Here is an 18,202-nt window from a genome sequence, read left to right as displayed (position 1 = left end):
TCTGATGAAAACCCCAGTATAATTTCCTTCTCCTCATATTTAACAAAACCGTTTTAAGAATTTATCAGGGGGAGGGGTAGCTAAAGTAGGCTGGCATTTGCCAGCAAGCCTGGTGTCCTGAGTTCACTCCCTGGAGTCCACACGGTAGAAGGAGAGGACTAATCACCACAAGTTTACAGTGCTGCAGCACACAGATGTACACATTCCTACACACATAAGCTTTTAAAAAGAATAATGATGAAAGTAGGCCTGCCCTACTTAGGCTGAAACTATACCACAGGGCTGGGGAGATGGCTCAGTGGTTAGAGCTGCACCACAGGACTAGGAAGATGGCTCGGTGGTTAGAGCTATACCACGTGGCTAGGATGATGGCTCAGTGGTCAGAGCTGCACCACGAGACTAGGAAGATGGCTTGGCGGTTAGACCGTGCACTGTGCAAGTCTGAGAGCTAGAGTTTGGGTCCTCAGAAGCCACATACATGCTGGAGAAGTGTCCTTGCAATTCCAGCCTCAGAAGCTGAAGACAGGGATTCCCAAAACAAACTGACTAGCAAGAGCAGCCATAACTGCTAGCTCCAAGTTTAAGCAAGTCTTCATCAATAAATGAGGTGGAAACACATTCAAGGATGATTCCCTGATGGGGATCCACTGTCAGCCAATGATCTTTAAGAGGTTGAACCAGGTTAGGGCGTGACCTTTTAGGTACCCAGAAAAACCTCACACCTGCTCAGGGCTTGCTCTCTCTTTGTGGTTCCCACACTACGCAGCTGAGGTTGGACTTCTCAGTCATGTTTCCTGCATTTGCCCCTTAAAATAAAGAAAATATAATTGGTCTATCTTGGAGTTAGCCTGGGATTCTTTGACCCACGGTCTCACCCATCAATAGTTGGTGCCCAGCATGGGGCCTGAACCCACGACCCTGAGATTAAGAGCTCGTTGGGCAAAAATTAAATGGGATAATAGGTAATTGAGTGTGAACTTGTTCACACTAATAATAATAATAGTGAGTAATAGAGTAAATACTTGTGAGCTATTATTTATAGACAATTTATATTGGTATAGTTTCTTATATATTGATACAAGTTCAAATTATATTTGTTATTTCTGTTTACAGTATTTATACGCCTATGCAAAGTTATTCTGTCAGATTGTATACATGCATGTTTCTACCTCTGTTTAAGACATTTTGTATATTGATACAATTTTTAGGATATATTTATCATATTGCATTATACATTTCTACCTCCGATAAAGATACTTATACATTGTTTACATTTTTACATCATTGTCCTCCTTTACTGCACAGTTATTTACAGATTATTTAATATTCTAATATAAGTCTTAGTCTTTAAGTTATACAAGTATTAAGTATTATGGGTCAATAGTTTTTTATGTTTGTCATACATACAGTCAAGATTAATTAGGTTCTTTAGATACATAGAGACTATATTCTGCATCAGTAGGTAATCTTCAACCATTTCAAGGATCTGTAAAACATGGCATTTAAATAACTTAGGGTTCTGTTGACATGAGACACAATTGCTCCTGTCAGCACCTATCTATTCCCAAGAAAATGTTCAACTTGGAGCTTGTTTTCTTCTTGGCACAATTGGCCTTTGGGCAAGGAACTGCCTGTGCCTCAACTACTGACAAGTACATAGTGTATAAGCAGGACAAAAGGAAAAGGACTGCCAAACCTTTCCAAGACAGAGTAAGACACTTCTAAAAATTTTCCTGCCTCTGAATATGCTCTGTCAGTTACTCTAGGCCTTGGCCAAAGTTGGTTGCTTCAACACTGCAAATGAGACTTTGGGCGACCGCTCAGGTAGCCAATTGTCTTTGTCATATACTGCACATTTTGGAAGCTGCTTGATTGCACTTCCTGCCTACTCAAGTAATATTATCTCCCTTCTCAGGCCTTCGATGGGGTTGAAGATTAGATAGTCAAAGTTACCTTCTTCCTCTTATGATTTAGCCAAGCCATTTCTGATGCAAGACTTAGACTCTTTAGAATGTTTATTAAACACTTAGTATGTGTTCCTTGCTTAATATTGTTTATGTTGGTTGTAATCCTAATTTTATACATTGGTATCTGTTCCTGTTGTATATAGTTTTGTATTAGGTTTGGAACTCTCTTATTTAGACAAAAAAGGGGGGGGGGTGATGGGAAACCACTGTCAGCCAATGATCTTTAAGAGGTTGGACCAGGTTAGGACATGACCTTTTGGGTACCCAGAAAAAAACCACCGGCCCACCCAGGGCTCACGTTCTCTCTCTCTCTCTCTCTCTGTGGTTCCTGTGCTACACAGCTGAGGTTGGACTTCTTGTTCCTGTTTCATGAGTTTGCCCCTTATAATAAAAAAAATATATAATTGGTCTATCTTGGAGTTAGCCTGGGATTCTTTGACCCTTGTTGTCACCCATCAACAATTCCCAGCATCAGCCTTGGGTTTTTGCATGTGGGCAAGTCAGTACAGCAGAAACTGAAGGGAGCTGGTTTTATCCACAGTCAAGAGAAAAGAGATGCATGCATGCCGGCACACTTGTTGGCTTGCCTATGCTCAGCATGATCCCTCTCCTCTTATGCAGTTCAGGAATTCCTGCCTACATGCCATCTACATGGGCTAGATCTTAGGGCCCACAAGCCAACCCCTTGCAGATAATCTCTTCCTTAGATCCTCTTTAAGTATCAAGGAAGCTCAGTAAAAGTGTTCTAGTAATCTATTGTAAATAACAAACCACCTAAAACTTAGTGGATTAGAAAAACAACAGTATTAGTATTTTTTTCCAACAAATCTACAATTTAGATTTGATTTCTTTGCTCCCCGTTCTCTGAAACCTCCCATGGCCAGAGGCTAAGACAGGCCATGCTGGGCTCCTTCAGAGTTCCCCATACCTCGGATGCCCAGACAGAGCTTTTCTATGAGTGTTGAGTAGAAACAGCGAGATTCCTTATGACCTGCCTGGAAAGTCCGAGGAGTCACTTCCTGCACATGCAAGCCTGTCCCTTAAGGCCATCCGAGATCCGAGGAGAGTGACGCTGGACTTCTGAACTACCAGTTTCAGATTCGGTAACCATGCGTTCTCATCTCTCGAGAGACTGAGCGTCATTTTCCGTGTTGTAGACAGATTGTCTCTGCAGTGTGTCACTGGTTCATTCTGCCAGTTTTTGCCTGACCTGTCTCTTATAGGGACGTATTCTAGTTCCTAGTCATCTGCTGCACACGCTGTTTTTAATGTTTGTCACACAGAAACTTAATGATATAGTCAGACTTCTCCATCCTTTTGCCTGTGTCAGTTGTGTGCTTTCGATGGCCTACTTCCCCAAGATTATGAACCTAGTGGTTTCCCCCTAATACATTGAATTTATGTATTTATTTATCTATTTATTTATTTTTTATCCACTGAGAGCTTGCTGCTAATAAAGAGAAGGGACACTCCTGTCTGCCTAGCCAGTTTCCACACTGTAGCATCGAGAGTTGGCATGAGTGCCAAACAAAACAGGAAAAAACTATAGCTAGAGGGGGAAGAGGGGCATCTCATTGTATGGGAGGGACCAACCAGAAGGAGGGAAGGAGGGAACCATGCCGAGAGACTGCATACAAGTGTCCATAAGCATGTCCACGGCAAAGGGACAGGGCAGGTTTCCTCGGGCTTCTCCAAATAACCCAGAACTGAAGCAGAGAAGCTAGAGTTCAATGGGTACATGCATTTCTTGGAGGCAAGGACTGGCTTGCTGGCACACATGCAGGGCAGAGGCTGTAGGCCATATTTGTTTCTGTTTGTTTCCATGTCTCCGTACCACATCTTCAGAGGTTTGGTCTCCCTGTGCTGTTATTATACATGCTCCGTCTCAGGAAGGAATGAACAGCTTTTATCATCTACAGCAATAGAGCGTTACTGAGGACATTTAGATCAGCAGGCCCGGGACAGCCGGCTCCTGAAGAATGAATGGGCAGTGTGTTCTAATCTACTCCTGCCTTCCCCCAGAAGCTTGGCTCTTTTCTTTGGGTCCATTTTTCAGCTTTAGCCCTTAATGGCACACACAGTCCATACATTGGAACCGGGGCGTGGGGGGGGGGGGGCGGGGGAGCTTCAAGCTCCGCAGAGAAGATGGAGTTGTGGAGAAAAGGTCATTGCCAGACCCAGCTGTGTCCTCGGTGGAATTGAGTTCAGGGCACATTTCAATCATGCTCTGTAGCTTCTTTCCCCTGTGGCTAATGTTTCCACCAGATGTTGGTGTTTCTAGGCAACACAAAGCAGGAAGAATCTGGGTGGTATAGCCTGCTTTGCTTCTGTCCCACTATGGTTCATGGGACCACACTCTGCCTCTCCAGGGCAGCCTTGGGTATTCAGCGAAGTTAGGGTCTTCGCCTCTTGTGTATAGTCAGTGTGTTCATATTTCTCACATTTTTGTTTCACTGAGAATAGTTCTGTATCTTATAACATTTTTTTAAAAAGACTCTAGAAAAGTAGCCTACTTTGGAGGTACTTGGAATGTTAATTCTTACATCTAAGGTTTTCTTACATAAAAAAAGCACTTAGAAACCAGGTGGTGGTGGCTCATGCCTTTAATACCATCCCTCCAGAGGCAGAGGCAGACAGATGTCTCTATGAGTTCAAGGCCAGACTAGTCTACAGAACCAGATTTTCAGGACAGCTAAGGCGACAGAGAAATCCTGTCTCAAACCAAAACAAAAGAAAAAAGCACTTGGGAAGTAGAGACAAGTGGATCTCTATGAGTTCTGGGCTAGCCTGGTAGACATAGGAAGTTCCATTCTAGCCAGAACTATATAACTCCAAAAATAAAAGCTGGGCTAACCTCAGGAATCTCAGTGTGGTAATTTGAATGAGAATGGCCCCATAGGATCTTGCTTCAATGCTCAGTCCCCAGCTGGTGGAACTTTTTGGGAAGGATTAGGCTGTGTGGCCTTGTTGGAAGAGGTGTATCAATGGGATCAGTCTTTCAGAAGAGCCATTCCCAGTGCCAGGTGGTTGTGGATCAACATGTGAGCTCTCAGCTGTTCCTTGTCTCCCATCATGGACTCTAACCCTCTGAGAAACCATAAGCCCAGTTAAACACTTTCTTTTATAGGTTGCCTTGGCCATGTTTATCACAGCAATAGAAAAGTAACCAAGACACCCTGCTATGTTGCTCCTTTTCCTTCCTGCTCAGTGAAGACCACCTATTCCTATCCTCCACCCCTCGGTCTCTCTGAGGTCTACAGCTTGCAGCAGTCTGTAGATGGGCCCACAGGGGACAGTAATGCAAGCCTTGTGGCTCCCCCAATATGACATAAAGGGAAGACAATCTGACAAAGACTCATCTGCATTGATTTCTCCTTATCTACATAAAACAAGAACGATGAACAAACTGTGCTACCCATACCAGGGGCTGCCTCATTAAAGAAACCCACCTCAGTGATGTTGGCAGTGAAGCCATTTTTGTTTGTTTTTTGAGAAAGGGTTTCCACTGTAGATTTTGGGCGTGTCCTAGAACTAGCTCTGTAGACCAGGCTGACCTTGGACTCACAGAGATCCACCTGCCTCTGCCTCCTAAGTTCTGGGATTAAAGGTGTGCGCCACTGCTGCCCAGCTGAAGCCACTTTTGCAGTCATCACAGAAAGCAATCTTTGGGGTGTGTATGGCTCCTCACAGGCTGATGGTCGGTTCATTACTAAGGGTCATAAATACACTCCTTTTCAGCTGTTCAGCCAGTATGTTGAATTGGGGATTGTTCACACGCTTAGTCATCAAATGGAATTAAAGACCATTTCAAGGCTCAGGATATAGCTCAGTGATAGAGCACTTACCTGCCATGCACAAGGTCCTGAGTTCAATACCCAGAACTGAAGGAAAGAAAAACACACACACACACACACACAAAAAAAAAACACTAGCAAAAACCCACTTTCTCAGCTCTCTTAAACGCTTAAAAGCTTAAGACCATTCCAAATAGCATTCAGGGAAGGATGGAGGCTCTCTTGGTAATAAAAAGGGTGAGGTTTTTATTTGACGGTTTGATGATTCCGGAATGGATATAAATAATAATACACACCATAGCTGCATTACCAGTGTCAGAACAATAAGAAGTCTTAAACATGGGGAACAGTTTGCATGCAAGAGAAACATTTCCTGGCCCAGATGTTGGATTGGACTTCCTGACTAGATTTGGAATTTCTAAAACAAGTACTTATTTTAGAAGGTACAGAGGACACTTCTCCTTGCATGGTTCCATGTGCACCTACCTGCTACTGATGTATGGCTGCATTAAAATGTCTAGGGTTTGGTTTTTCATTTTCTTTTTTTTGCGGGGGGAGGGGGTAACACTGGGGCCAGAACTTGGGGACTCATACATGATTTTTTTTTAATTTTTTTTTATTGATAAAAGGAGGATAAAGAAAAGGAAAAAAAACAAATTTCCACCTCCTCCCATCAGCCTCCCATTTCCCTCCCCCTCCTCCCACTCTTCTCCCCCTCCTCCCACCCCTCTCCCCTTCCCCCCACTCCTCTCCCCCTCCCTTTCCAGTCCAAAGAGCTGTCAGGGTTCCCTGCCCTGTGGTAAGTCCTAGGTCCTCCCCCCTCCATCCATATCTAGGAAGGTGAACATCCAGACTGGCTAGGCTCCCACCAAGCCAGCACATTGCGTAGGATCAAAACCGCGTGCCAATGTCCTTGGCGTCTCATCAGCCCTCATTGTTCGCCATGTTCCGAGAGTCCAGTTTTATCCCATGCTTTTTCTGGTAACATTCCAGCTGGCCTTGGTGAGCTCCCAGTAGATCATCTCCACTGTCTCAGTGGGTGGGTGCACTCCTCGTGGTCCCGACATCTTTGCTCATGTTCTCACTCTTTCTGCTCCTCATTGGGACCTTGGGAGCTCAGTCCAGTGCTCCAGTGTGGGTCTCTGTCTCTATCTCCATCCATGGAATATATACACACTAGAGTACTACGCTGCGGTAAAAAACAATGACTTCTCGAATTTTGCATGCAAATGGATGGAAATAGAAAACACTATCCTGAGTGAGGTATCCCAGACCCAAAAAGATGAACATGGGATGTACTCACTCATAATTGGTTTCTAGCCATAAATAGGGCTCACGGAGTCTACTATAGGCGAATCTAAAGAAGCTAAGTAAGAAGGTGAACCCAAGGAAAAACATATAGTTATCCTCATGGATAAGGGAAGTAGACAAAATTGCCGGGGAGATAAGTGGGATCTTGGGGGTGGGGAGGGATGAGGGTTAGGGGAGATGGGGAGAGAAAAGGTAGAAGGGAAGGAGGGGGGACTTGGGGAAACAGGAGGATCGGGATAAAGGAAGGTTGGATAGGGGAGCATGGAACCACAATTCTTAGTTAAGGGACCCACTTTAGGGTGGGCAGGAGACTTGACTCTAGAGGGGCTCCCAGGTGCCCAAGCTGAGGTCCCCAGTTAGTTCCCTGGGCAGCTGAGGATAGGGAACCTGAAATGACCCTACCCTAGAGCAATACTGACGAATATATTGCATATCATCCTAGAACACGCATCTGGCGATGGATGGAGATAGAGACAGAGACTCATACATGAGAGGCAAGTAGTTTACCACTGAACCACCTCAACTCTGAGTTCAACCCCCAGTGCAACCAGCGAGTCAGTCAATCAATCCAGAAGACAAAATAAGCCTCATCTCCCCAGGAGGGTCTGCTGGCCACGGTCTATTCTGAAGCGTCGGCAGCCCTGCTCTCCTGAGGGGAAAACTGTGCACGAGATTTTAGTCCCAATGTGTTACTCATTCATAGTCATAGATCAAGAGCTGTTCTTAATTGGGTTTTTGTTAACCTAGTATTTGGATGACTTTGGGCTGTATTTGTCCTCTCGGAATGCTTCTGAAGATTATGCCAGTAAAGGAAAACGAGTTTCATGTTGTCGTCTTTCAAAAGATACAATTACAGCAAATGTAATTATAGAACTAATTCATTTCTGCTCAGAACAGCCTCCAGTCTACAAAACAGAGCACGAGCCCCACTGGCAGGCTGGTGGTTGTGTAAGGTAGAAGACAAGGAAAGAGAACCAGTGTAAACAACACAGCTCATGGACTGACACCCAACACTTCAGGGTCCTTTTTTTATAACTCAGAAGGCTGAGGAGACTGCCTTATTTTGGGGGGATGCCCCTGGGTGCCTGTCTCTCTTTGGCTTACCAGTGCTGGGACCTACTGTAAGTGCTGTATCCAAATCAATGACTTTTGTTCACTGATGTAAATAAAATAATAATGAACTCAAGAGGCTAGTGGAAACAAAGTTTTTAAGATACAATTCTGCAGAACGGGGTGCCATCAAAGAGAAAGGGCAGCAATGCCTGGTGTGCTGGTCTGGTACGGCACTAGTTTCTCAAGTCCCAGGTTTGGAGAAACTCCTGTCTTCTTCTCTCGTAGTCCAGAACTTGTTTCTTCCCAAATTCCCCATCTCATTGTTTTAGAACACATCCCCTTGTCTAATGAAGATTTGGGGCTTGAAGCAGCCCCCTTCTCTGATCATGGGCTCAGTCATACAGCTGAGTACCTGTAGCTTTCCAGCACTGAGTTCTGAGACAAGCCAGTGCCAGCCACCAGCCAGGGGAAGGAGGGTCCGGGCCTCCTGCTTCCCCGTGACTCATACTGAAAGTGAACCATCTCAGTCTATTTCTTTCATCACAGAATGACAAATGGCACTCGGGAGGCAGAGGCAGGTGGATCTCTGTGAGTTCGAGACCAGCCTGGTCTACAAGAGCTAGTTCCAGGACAGGCTCCAAAACCACAGAGAAACCCTGTCTCGAAAAACTGAAAAGAAGAAGATGAATGTAGCATTTTGGGACAAGAAAGATATGTCAAGTTTATTAAAATGTAGGTATAAATTTGGGAAGAAAGGATGGATGGACAGAGAATCTGGCCACTTAGGACTCACATATTCTTCAGCCAGGTCAGCTTCACCACAGTGGACCAATGTACTCCATTCCACCAGCCTGCTTCTGGTCGGCTATGGTTCTTAGATCTTTAACTCACAGGGTAAATGAAAGCTAATTCTAGATCCTCTCTTATCTCCACCTTTTGTTCTCTTTTCTCCTGCTTGTGAGAAGAGCAAATTGCTGAGTCTGCTTCCAGTGTCCTCACAGGCAGAGACCTGTGAGGTCGTCCTGCCCTCACCCTGGCCTGCTGCCATTTGCAGGGTGGTGTCCATAGCAAATAACACATGAATTTCAGAGTCCCGTGGACCTGGATTTCTATTGGCTCTGACGCTAACAGTATTTCTTTGTGCCGCAGCTCCTGTGTGTATAAAATGTGTGGACACCACTTACTATATATGGCAGTTCTGAGGCGTGGAGGAGCATATGCTCAGTGGCAGGCATCAGAGGCCCAACTTGTGTTACTACCCTACATCCCACCATTTTTGGAGCCTGAGATTTAAGCGGCTGATCACTGAGCATTTGTCTTCATGTCCCAATGCAGCTTATGTGTGTGTGTATGGAAATGAAGTGTGGGTGTCAGTGTTGCCTGCGGAAGGACAGTTTCCCAGTGTGCTACCCTGCTTGCCCCCAGTTACTCATACGTCGGGGTCATCATAAATAATAAGCAGGAAGTCTCCTGAAATGAAAGCTTGGCTTTCCTTCCTCCAAGGCACATGAGACATGGGTGTGAAGATGTACTCTCAGGTACCTGTGTGTATAAGATGTTCTTGTGCTTTGAAAAAGAGAAAGATACAGCAAGTTTTAAAAGCTTTAAGCAGGGATTAGAGAGTTGATTCAGCAGTAAGAGTTCTTGTGCTCTTGCAGAGGATCTGAGTTTAATTCCCAGCACCCAAATTATAGCTTGTAACCATTTGTAACTCCAGTCCCAGGGGATCTAAATACTGCTTCTGGCCTTCAACAACACCAGGCATGCCTCTGGTACATATACATACATGCAGGTAAAACGCTCATATACATAAAATAATAAAATGAAGTATTTAATTTTTAAAAAAATAAAAGCTTTAAGTATGGCCCAGCTGGCTCAGACCAACACTGTACACTGTGTCAACAAAATGGCTTAATGTGTAAAGGCACCTGCTGCCATGCCTAGTGACCTGAGTTTGATGCCCAGAACCCAGATGGTAAAGGAGTAATCGGACTCCTGTGGGTTGTGCTCTGACCTGCAAACGTGCACCACGTCATATGTGCATGTGCCACATGTGCTTGAACACACACACACCATGTACACATGCACACAAATAAATAAGTGTTAAAAAATATGTGACTGCAGGGCAAAGGAAAGAAGGAAGGGAATTTTATTGTGCTAAGTGAAGCAGTTCTCTGCTGGGCTCTGTTGTCCACATGCAGGAGATGGATGAGCAGATGGGTGACTGTCACAGCCCATTTCTTTCCTCTGCTTTTGTAGCACATGCATTTCTCCAGAAAACGTAAAACCCAAGTATTTTGCAGAGTCAGTGGGTAGCTTGAACTCAGAGATGTGGAAGTCAAAAATCTGAATACTCAGCTTTCCAGTGGCCCTGACTATACAGAGCTGACCTGAAAACCTGGGCCCTGCAACAAGAACATTCTAGACTTTTATGTAGCAGGGATGCCAAGGAGCTGTTCCGAGGCAGGAGTGCCCTAGTCGTGGAACCCGGCATAAAGATGTTGCTGTGGATGTCTGTCCCGGCTGAGTGTAATTGCAGGGCAGACTGGTGAAGTTGTCTGACAGCCTGCGCTGTGAGGGAAACATCTAGGACCCCTAGGCTCATGTTGGACTCCGGCTGGAGGAAAGAGACCGTTTGACAGAAATGTGGGGACTTGAGTGTCTGGTGTCTCTGATGTTAGATAAACCACAGACTTACTTATTCTTTGACTTCTTTACCTATCAAACAAAGCCTTTGACCTGCCTTATCAATTAAGAACTTCGCTATCCCAGACACTACAAACCTAGGTTTTGCCCAACTGCGACCGCAACCATGTATTCCTGATGCCCTAATCACAGGAAACAATACTTTGTGTCTCACTGCATTTCCTGTCCAGCCTGTAGTCTCCTAGTCTTCTCTGTCCTCACCTTGAGAAAAATTCCATGGAGTCTGCCTCCCCTAGTCCAGCTTAACTTCACGTTCTCCCTTCCTCTCCCCTTAAGCCTCACATTGCCTCTGATGGAAGCACTCCAATCCAGCTCTCCAGGGCAGTCGGAGCTGACTAATTCTAGCACTGCCTTTGGCCATTGTGCGGAGTGGAGGAGGGGCTGCCAGGCTCTACTCCCTTAAAACAGGCCACTATCACTCCTTTCGGTCTTTCCCTGGATTTTTGGCTCAGTTTCTCCAGAGTTAGAGTGTTCTTAAGAGGACAGTGGGCCTCCCTGTAAGCCCCGGTGTCTATGGGAAAATCCTAAAAACAGCCCCCACACTTGCTTTGTTCTTCACATTATAACTGGGAAAACTAAGTTTGCCTTGAGTTCTTAACCTCAGAAAAGAATTTACAGACTCAGAAGGAAGCTTGAGGACAATTTCATTAGAGTTTTGGGGGAAATCATAAGCACAGGCAAGCTGAGAATCCTGGTCCTCAGCAGGACTAGTAGTGATGGAAATAGACATGCCTTTCGGCGGTGGAGGTCAGAGCATCGTTGAGAAAGCCCAGAGTGTCAGGGAAAGCTTAAGTAGGAGTCTGGAGCAGAGGATCTGAGTTCAGAGAGTTGTTCCCACCCCCACCCCTTGTCTCCAGTCCCTTCTCTCCAAGGCAAAGGATTATCACGTGGTCAGAAATAGAAACAAAGACAGTTTCCACAGAAAGGAAGAGCACTTGAAGGAATGTGCACAGGCTGTGAGCTGAGGGCAAAGCCAGGCAAGCACTCTAGGGTCTTTATAACCCCACCTTTCCTATGGGTTTTCTGGTTGTATTTTGGGGTGTTTTCCCCCTCTCCCATGCTTTGTTAGATAAGCCCAGGTCCGTGAAGGCTTCCAGCCTTCTGCAAACTTTCTTCTTTCATGTGTTAACCTTGATGTCCCAGTTCTGTCTCTACGTGCCTGCCACAGTCCCTATGTACACCCACTCCAGAGCTGTGGTCCCAAAGCTCTTCCTGGTGAACAGACTCGTGATGATCAGTCACTTGTCTATACCCACTTTCATGTTGATGAAGGGCATGGTCCCCGCCTAAAAGGGACCACAAGGTCTGCCTCTTGGTTGGCGAAGAGACTTTGGATTTCCAGCAATAGGAGTTTCTAGAATCCCTGAGTCACAGGGAGTTTAGTTTGAAATGGTTGTATATTGTAGAAGACACACATTCTACAAGAATGAAATACAAGTTTTAAGGAAACACGTTATTATGCCAAACCATGATCTCAAAAAGGTGAGGACCAGCAAAGCCGTGTCACATTTATCCCAGGAGAGCATTCCTTTGTAGCTTGCTGTTGGATTAATTTTAAAAAATTGATGGCTATATTTTAAGAGTGAATGTGTCAGGTGTATTGGCACAGGCCTTTAATCTCAGCACTCAGGAGGCAGAGACAGGTGGATCTCTGTGAATTAAAGGCCAGCCTGGTCTATATAGAAAGTTGCAGGACAACCAGGGCTGTATGGTGAGACCCTGTCTCAAACAAAACGAGGGAATGTGATGGTGAATAGAGTAAAAGGAAGGTAGTATGAGCATGTAACTATGGAGATAGATAGTGTGAACATGTAACTATGGAGATAGAGAGTGTGAACATGTAACTATGGAGATAGATAGTGTGAACATGTAACTATGGAGATAGACAGTGTGAACATGTAACTATGGAGATAGATAGTGTGAACATGTAACTATGGAGATAGAGAGTGTGAGTGTGTAACTATGGAGATAGATAGTGTGAACATGTAACTATGGAGATAGATAGTGTGAACATGTAACTATGGAGATAGATAGTGTGAACATGTAACTATGGAGATAGAGAGTATGAACATGTAACTATGGAGATAGAGAGTGTGAACATGTAACTATGGAGATAGATAGTGTGAACGTGTAACTATGGAGATAGAGAGTGTGAGTGTGTAACTATGGAGATAGATAGTGTGAGCATGTAACTATGGAGATAGATAGTGTGAGTGTGTAACTATGGAGATAGATAGTGTGAACATGTAACTATGGAGATAGATAGTGTGAACATGTAACTATGGAGATAGATAGTGTGAACATGTAACTATGGAGATAGAGAGTGTGAACATGTAACTATGGAGATAGAGAGTGTGAACATGTAACTATGGAGATAGATAGTGTGAACGTGTAACTATGGAGATAGAGAGTGTGAGTGTGTAACTATGGAGATAGATAGTGTGAGTGTGTAACTATGGAGATAGATAGTGTGAACATGTAACTATGGAGATAGATAGTGTGAACATGTAACTATGGAGATAGAGAGTGTGAGTGTGTAACTATGGAGATAGATAGTGTGAACATGTAACTATGGAGATAGTGTGAGGATGTAACTATGGAGAACCAATAGAAGCAAAAGAAAAATAGAAAATTAGAACATGAAGCAGGGTTATTATTGCTGGTACATTTACATAAATTTACCTAAGTATATTTACGTAAATACAACCTGTCTTTGCACTATATCTGGGTGACTGCAGTTGTCTCATCTGGCATGTCAGTAACACATATACAGGATGCAATGGGAAGCCTATATAAACCTTGAATTATTGTTTGTCATGTTTTAAAGTTTAGTTTACCTTTTTTATTGTTCCAGTCATTTTTTCCCCTGTACTTTCCTGCTGGGTGTTTAATAAGACCATGTAAATATCCAAACATTAATTTCTTAACTGTTAAGACCAGTTGAGAATCTGGTCCTCCGGGGTCACTTGAAAGGGAGGAGCCTGTGGGTCTTTCATCTTTTGTTTAACCAGTTTGTCATCTTCTGGGCTGAACCAGGGTCTTGCTGACCATGGACTTTCCTTTGGAAGAACAGGAAACATGGCCCTCTGTTGACCTTTCTCTTTGCAGAATGTACACTGGTGAGAGCCTGCCATCTAACTGTCTCTGGCCTCTGAGATTAAGAGGACAAGTAACTCCCAGAAATGCAAGACTCTTTGAGAAATGTCCCTGGGACCAAGTTGACCTCATAGGACAAGGACCAAAATTTTGGTTTCTTTCCATATTAACATAGGTCTCCAACTATGGTTAAGTACCCAGAAAGCCCATTATACCAGTACTGGAGAACAAATCATTCTTTAAAATTGAACTGTTGTATAGCACTTAGATAGAGCCTGATGTAAGACTCAGTTTGTTAATGAGAAGCTTGACACACTTAGTAGAAACTATGAGCAATTATTCTGACAAAACATAAAATTTTTTTTAAAGTACACTACTTAAAGGAAGTTGAATGTATAAATACAACATATAGATTCTGTAAGACTGCTAAGGATTTTGTGTATGTTGGCACTTTTAGGTTAGACTGTTGGTTATATCCTATTTTATGAAGGCATGAACAATTCTTAATCCAAAATCTGTAATTTTTTTTTTGAGACAGGGTCTCACTACACATAGGGTCTCACTGCCAAATTGTCCTCAGATTCTCAGAGATCTTCTTGCTTCTGCCTCCTGAGTGCTGGGATTAAAGACATGCCACCATACCTGCCCAAAAACATCTGTACTTTTATAAACTATTTAAAAATAATTTTGATATAAATTAGAAAATCAATAAGCTTAAAGACATAGGACTTTGTGTGACTGTTGATAAAGCTTAAAGCAGGCCAAGCAGACACCAATGTCTTGGTTTTAAAAAACAAAAACAAAAACCTTTTCCTTTTGCTTTTCTAGACAGGGTTTCTCTGTATCTCTGGCTGTCCTGGAATTTACTCTGTAGACTAGGCTGGCCTCGAACTCAGAGATCTTCTTGCCTCTGCTTCCCAAGTGCCAGGATTAAAGGTGCATGCCATGATTGCCTGACTAAAAGAAAATTTTAAACCTTTAGTTTAAATTGCACAAGCTAGAAATCTTGAAAACCCCAATTTTTGAAGGTAGAGAGCACACATGTAGGAAAGTACTAGGTTGTTTTCGTTGATGTTTGGTTATTTATTTTGCTAGATTTATTTTCACTTTACATGTATGAGTGTTTTGCCTTTATGTGAATACCACATGCATGCCTGGTATCCTTGGAGGACAGAGGAGATTTCAGACCTCCTAGAACCCCAGTTACTGACACATTGATAACCCCTGTGTGGGTGCTAAGATTCAAACCCAGTCCTCTGCAAAAGCAGCCTGTGCTCTTAACTACTGAGCTGTCTCTCCAGCCCCAAGGCAGTGAATTTTAATCTCAACGTAATAACTGTAAGTTAAAGTTCACCTTAGAAACATAAGATATTATTATCATCTTAATATTTAATAATTCAGCCATTGTATTATATATAAATTTATCCAACTATTTAATACTACTGTTTGTTGGTATTGTGTCTCCTATCATCCCCACCATGACAGGAAATTTAACAAATATTTGACAAACATTATCATTTTACATGTATATTTAACAGTTTATATATATAAAGGATGGTTCTGGAAAGCTGAGTGGTGGTGCATACCTTTAGTCCCAACACTTGGGAGACAGAGGCAGGCAGATCTCTGTGAATTCAAGGCCAACCTGGTCTCAGAACGAGTTCTAGGATAGCCAACGCAACACAGAGAAACCATGTCTCAAAAAGAAAAGAAAAAAAAGAATAGTTCTGAAAAAGAAATCCATCACAATTAGTCCAGCACGTATGTACAATATACTTTACCCAGGGCATCCCAACTAACAAGAAACATTTTTATGTCCTATTATTTTTGTTACCTATGACATAAATGAAATGATATTATTTTAAAGAGATTTTGGGAAAGAAATCATTATTTAAAATCTCTGTATCCAATATCAAATTTTATAACCTAATGAAACTTTTATGACTCCAATAAAAGTTGTTTTCTTAAACAAATGACCTTCTGAGATTTTATAAGGCATTTAATAGACTCAAAGATACTATTTTAATGGGCTTCAAGAAGAAAAGTGAATGCCTTACTTTGTAAGCACATACTTACAAAGTACATCCCCCAAATAGTCACATTTACACACATTTTAAGGTAGGTATGACATCTCTGAGAGGTAGAAGCCGGCCCAGTCTCTATAGTGAGTTTCAGAACAGCCAGGGCTACATAAAAAGATCTTGTCTCCAAAAGAAAAAAAAAAGAAAAAAATTAGTGACCTTATTTGGGGGAAATTCTGGGGTCAGACTGAGTCCTGTTTCCTGTTGTCCCAACATCAGAGGATGTGCAAACAATTGCATGGAACACATGTGAACACAAATTAACATAATTACATAACAAGGTGAGACGTTCCCATCTCTGTCTTTGGAAAGGGGTCTTTGGTCATCTGTCAGTCTGCCCTGAGTACCTCCAGTTGTGTCTGGGATGGGTTCTTCAGGTCTCTTTGAGTCTGTAGAGCCCGAGGTTCCTGTACTATGAAAAGTTCTTAGGCTAACAGTTGTTGTTTGTGTTAGGAAGTTATAGAAATCATTTTTTTTAAAGGAAAAACAGAGCAATAGGACCAGCATAAGGAAAAGTTGTGTTCATTCAGAAAGGCTGCCGGAAGACCAGAGGCGCTGTAAAAAGGACAGAGTTGGACTTGGAAGTCCCCATAAGACAAGATAGACTCAATATAGGAGACAGGTAGACATGCCCAGTGTGGACCAGTTTCTAGTGCTGTTTCAGGGGTCCTCAGAGAAGGATTGTCATGGTTGGTTTTTGTTTCGTTTTTCTGCTCAAAGTCTGTGGTTAAACATGGATTCTAGATGCTCCTGAGTGTCCAAACATCCTCTTTAGAGGCATGCTGTAAACGTAAGAGTGGACAGGTGACAAGAAGCTTTGTTTCTGTGTGTCCTGTGAGGCTTAGTGTTCTCCTTTCATTACTTTCTTTAATGTCACTGATTCTGGTAGAGAGTCACTGCTACACAGAGCTGTCCTCCGCACCAAACTGCCACGTCCCCATGAGTTCAGCTGTGCTCACTTGCAAAGGATTCCTTCAGCTGGACTCACTGATGGCCTACTCTCTCTTCTACGGAGAGAGGTGGAGAGGGCTAGGCGACCATAGCTGGAGTATCTAACCGCTACTCCCAACCAAGTGTGTACAATTCTGCCTTAATTGCATGTGGCGTCAGGGAGGGACAAGCAGTATATAGGACTGGGAAGGGGGCTCCATCTAGGTGGCCACAGAGGAGTTGTCATCCCCACTGGGTGCAGACCTCCCAGTATGGCTGTTTTAAGGCCACCCGTGCTCCTGCCTATAACCCGCACACATCGCTCTGCCGGTATGCTCAATTAACGCATTGCTTCCTCATAGTGAATGCTGGCGGAATTGCACCTTATTAGTTTGTCATTGGGATCTTTGGAGGAGGAGTGGACGTTGTTTAATCTCCTCCAGGGGAGGAATTTTACCAACGGCCATACTGACCCTTAAATAAGACGCTTAGGATCACTTCCCTTGATTTTTATAAAGTAGGTCCAGCTGTGGGATGATTTTAGAGTGTAAGATTTTATCTTTTGGCTAATTTCCTCTCTCTGTGTTGAGACCAGACAGTATTACAGTAAAATATTAGCCTCTGTTGTTTTTGTTTTTGTTTTATTTTAGCTACTCAGGATCAGACTTATCCTAACTCTTGAGGCTTTGTAGTAGCTTGGAGTCCAAGGAAATAGAAGGCAGATTTCCCATAATGATTGATATAAAGGCAGACTTCCCGTAATGATATAAAGGCAGACTTCCCATAATGATATAAAGGCAGACTTCCCGTAATGATCCTAAGGAGACAGAGGTCAGTGCTAGAAGAGTATCTAGAGTGGAGTGGAGAGGAGCATCCCCTCTGCCTACGCCAGGCCCTCAGAGAAACCCGACAGGATGCCCTGCTTTCTGTCAACACTCTATCCCTAAGCATCTGTGGAGGCACACATGAGTACAGCCACAAAAGAATTGAAAACACCAATTTGGTGAACTAGAGAGATGGCTCAGTAGTTTAGAGCACTTGTTGCTCTTGCAGGGGACCAGGGTTGGATTCTCAGCACCTATGGTGGCTCACAACCTTCCATAGCTATAGTTGCCTCCACAGACACCAGGTATGCACATGGTACACATATATACATGCAGGCAAAACACTAATACATAGGAAATAAAATGAATTAATTTTTTTAAAGATAGAAAGAAAACACTCTCTGTGTTCCAAATGTTCTTGGACTTACTTTCCTCCAGCC

The 18,202-nt window shown here is 43.4% G+C and overlaps 1 protein-coding gene across 4 annotated transcripts in view; it reads left to right on the top strand.

The window, feature by feature from the left end:
• Specc1 (sperm antigen with calponin homology and coiled-coil domains 1) overlaps positions 1-18,202 on the top strand; it is a 277,277-nt gene that overhangs the window by 236,358 nt on the left and 22,717 nt on the right. The window lies entirely within an intron of this gene.

Source organism: Microtus pennsylvanicus, chromosome 11 (assembly GCF_037038515.1).
Source record: "Microtus pennsylvanicus isolate mMicPen1 chromosome 11, mMicPen1.hap1, whole genome shotgun sequence".
Lineage (NCBI taxonomy): Eukaryota > Metazoa > Chordata > Mammalia > Rodentia > Cricetidae > Microtus > Microtus pennsylvanicus.
Note: the sequence above shows the minus strand (reverse complement) of the source record. Positions and strands in the feature narration are given on the sequence as shown.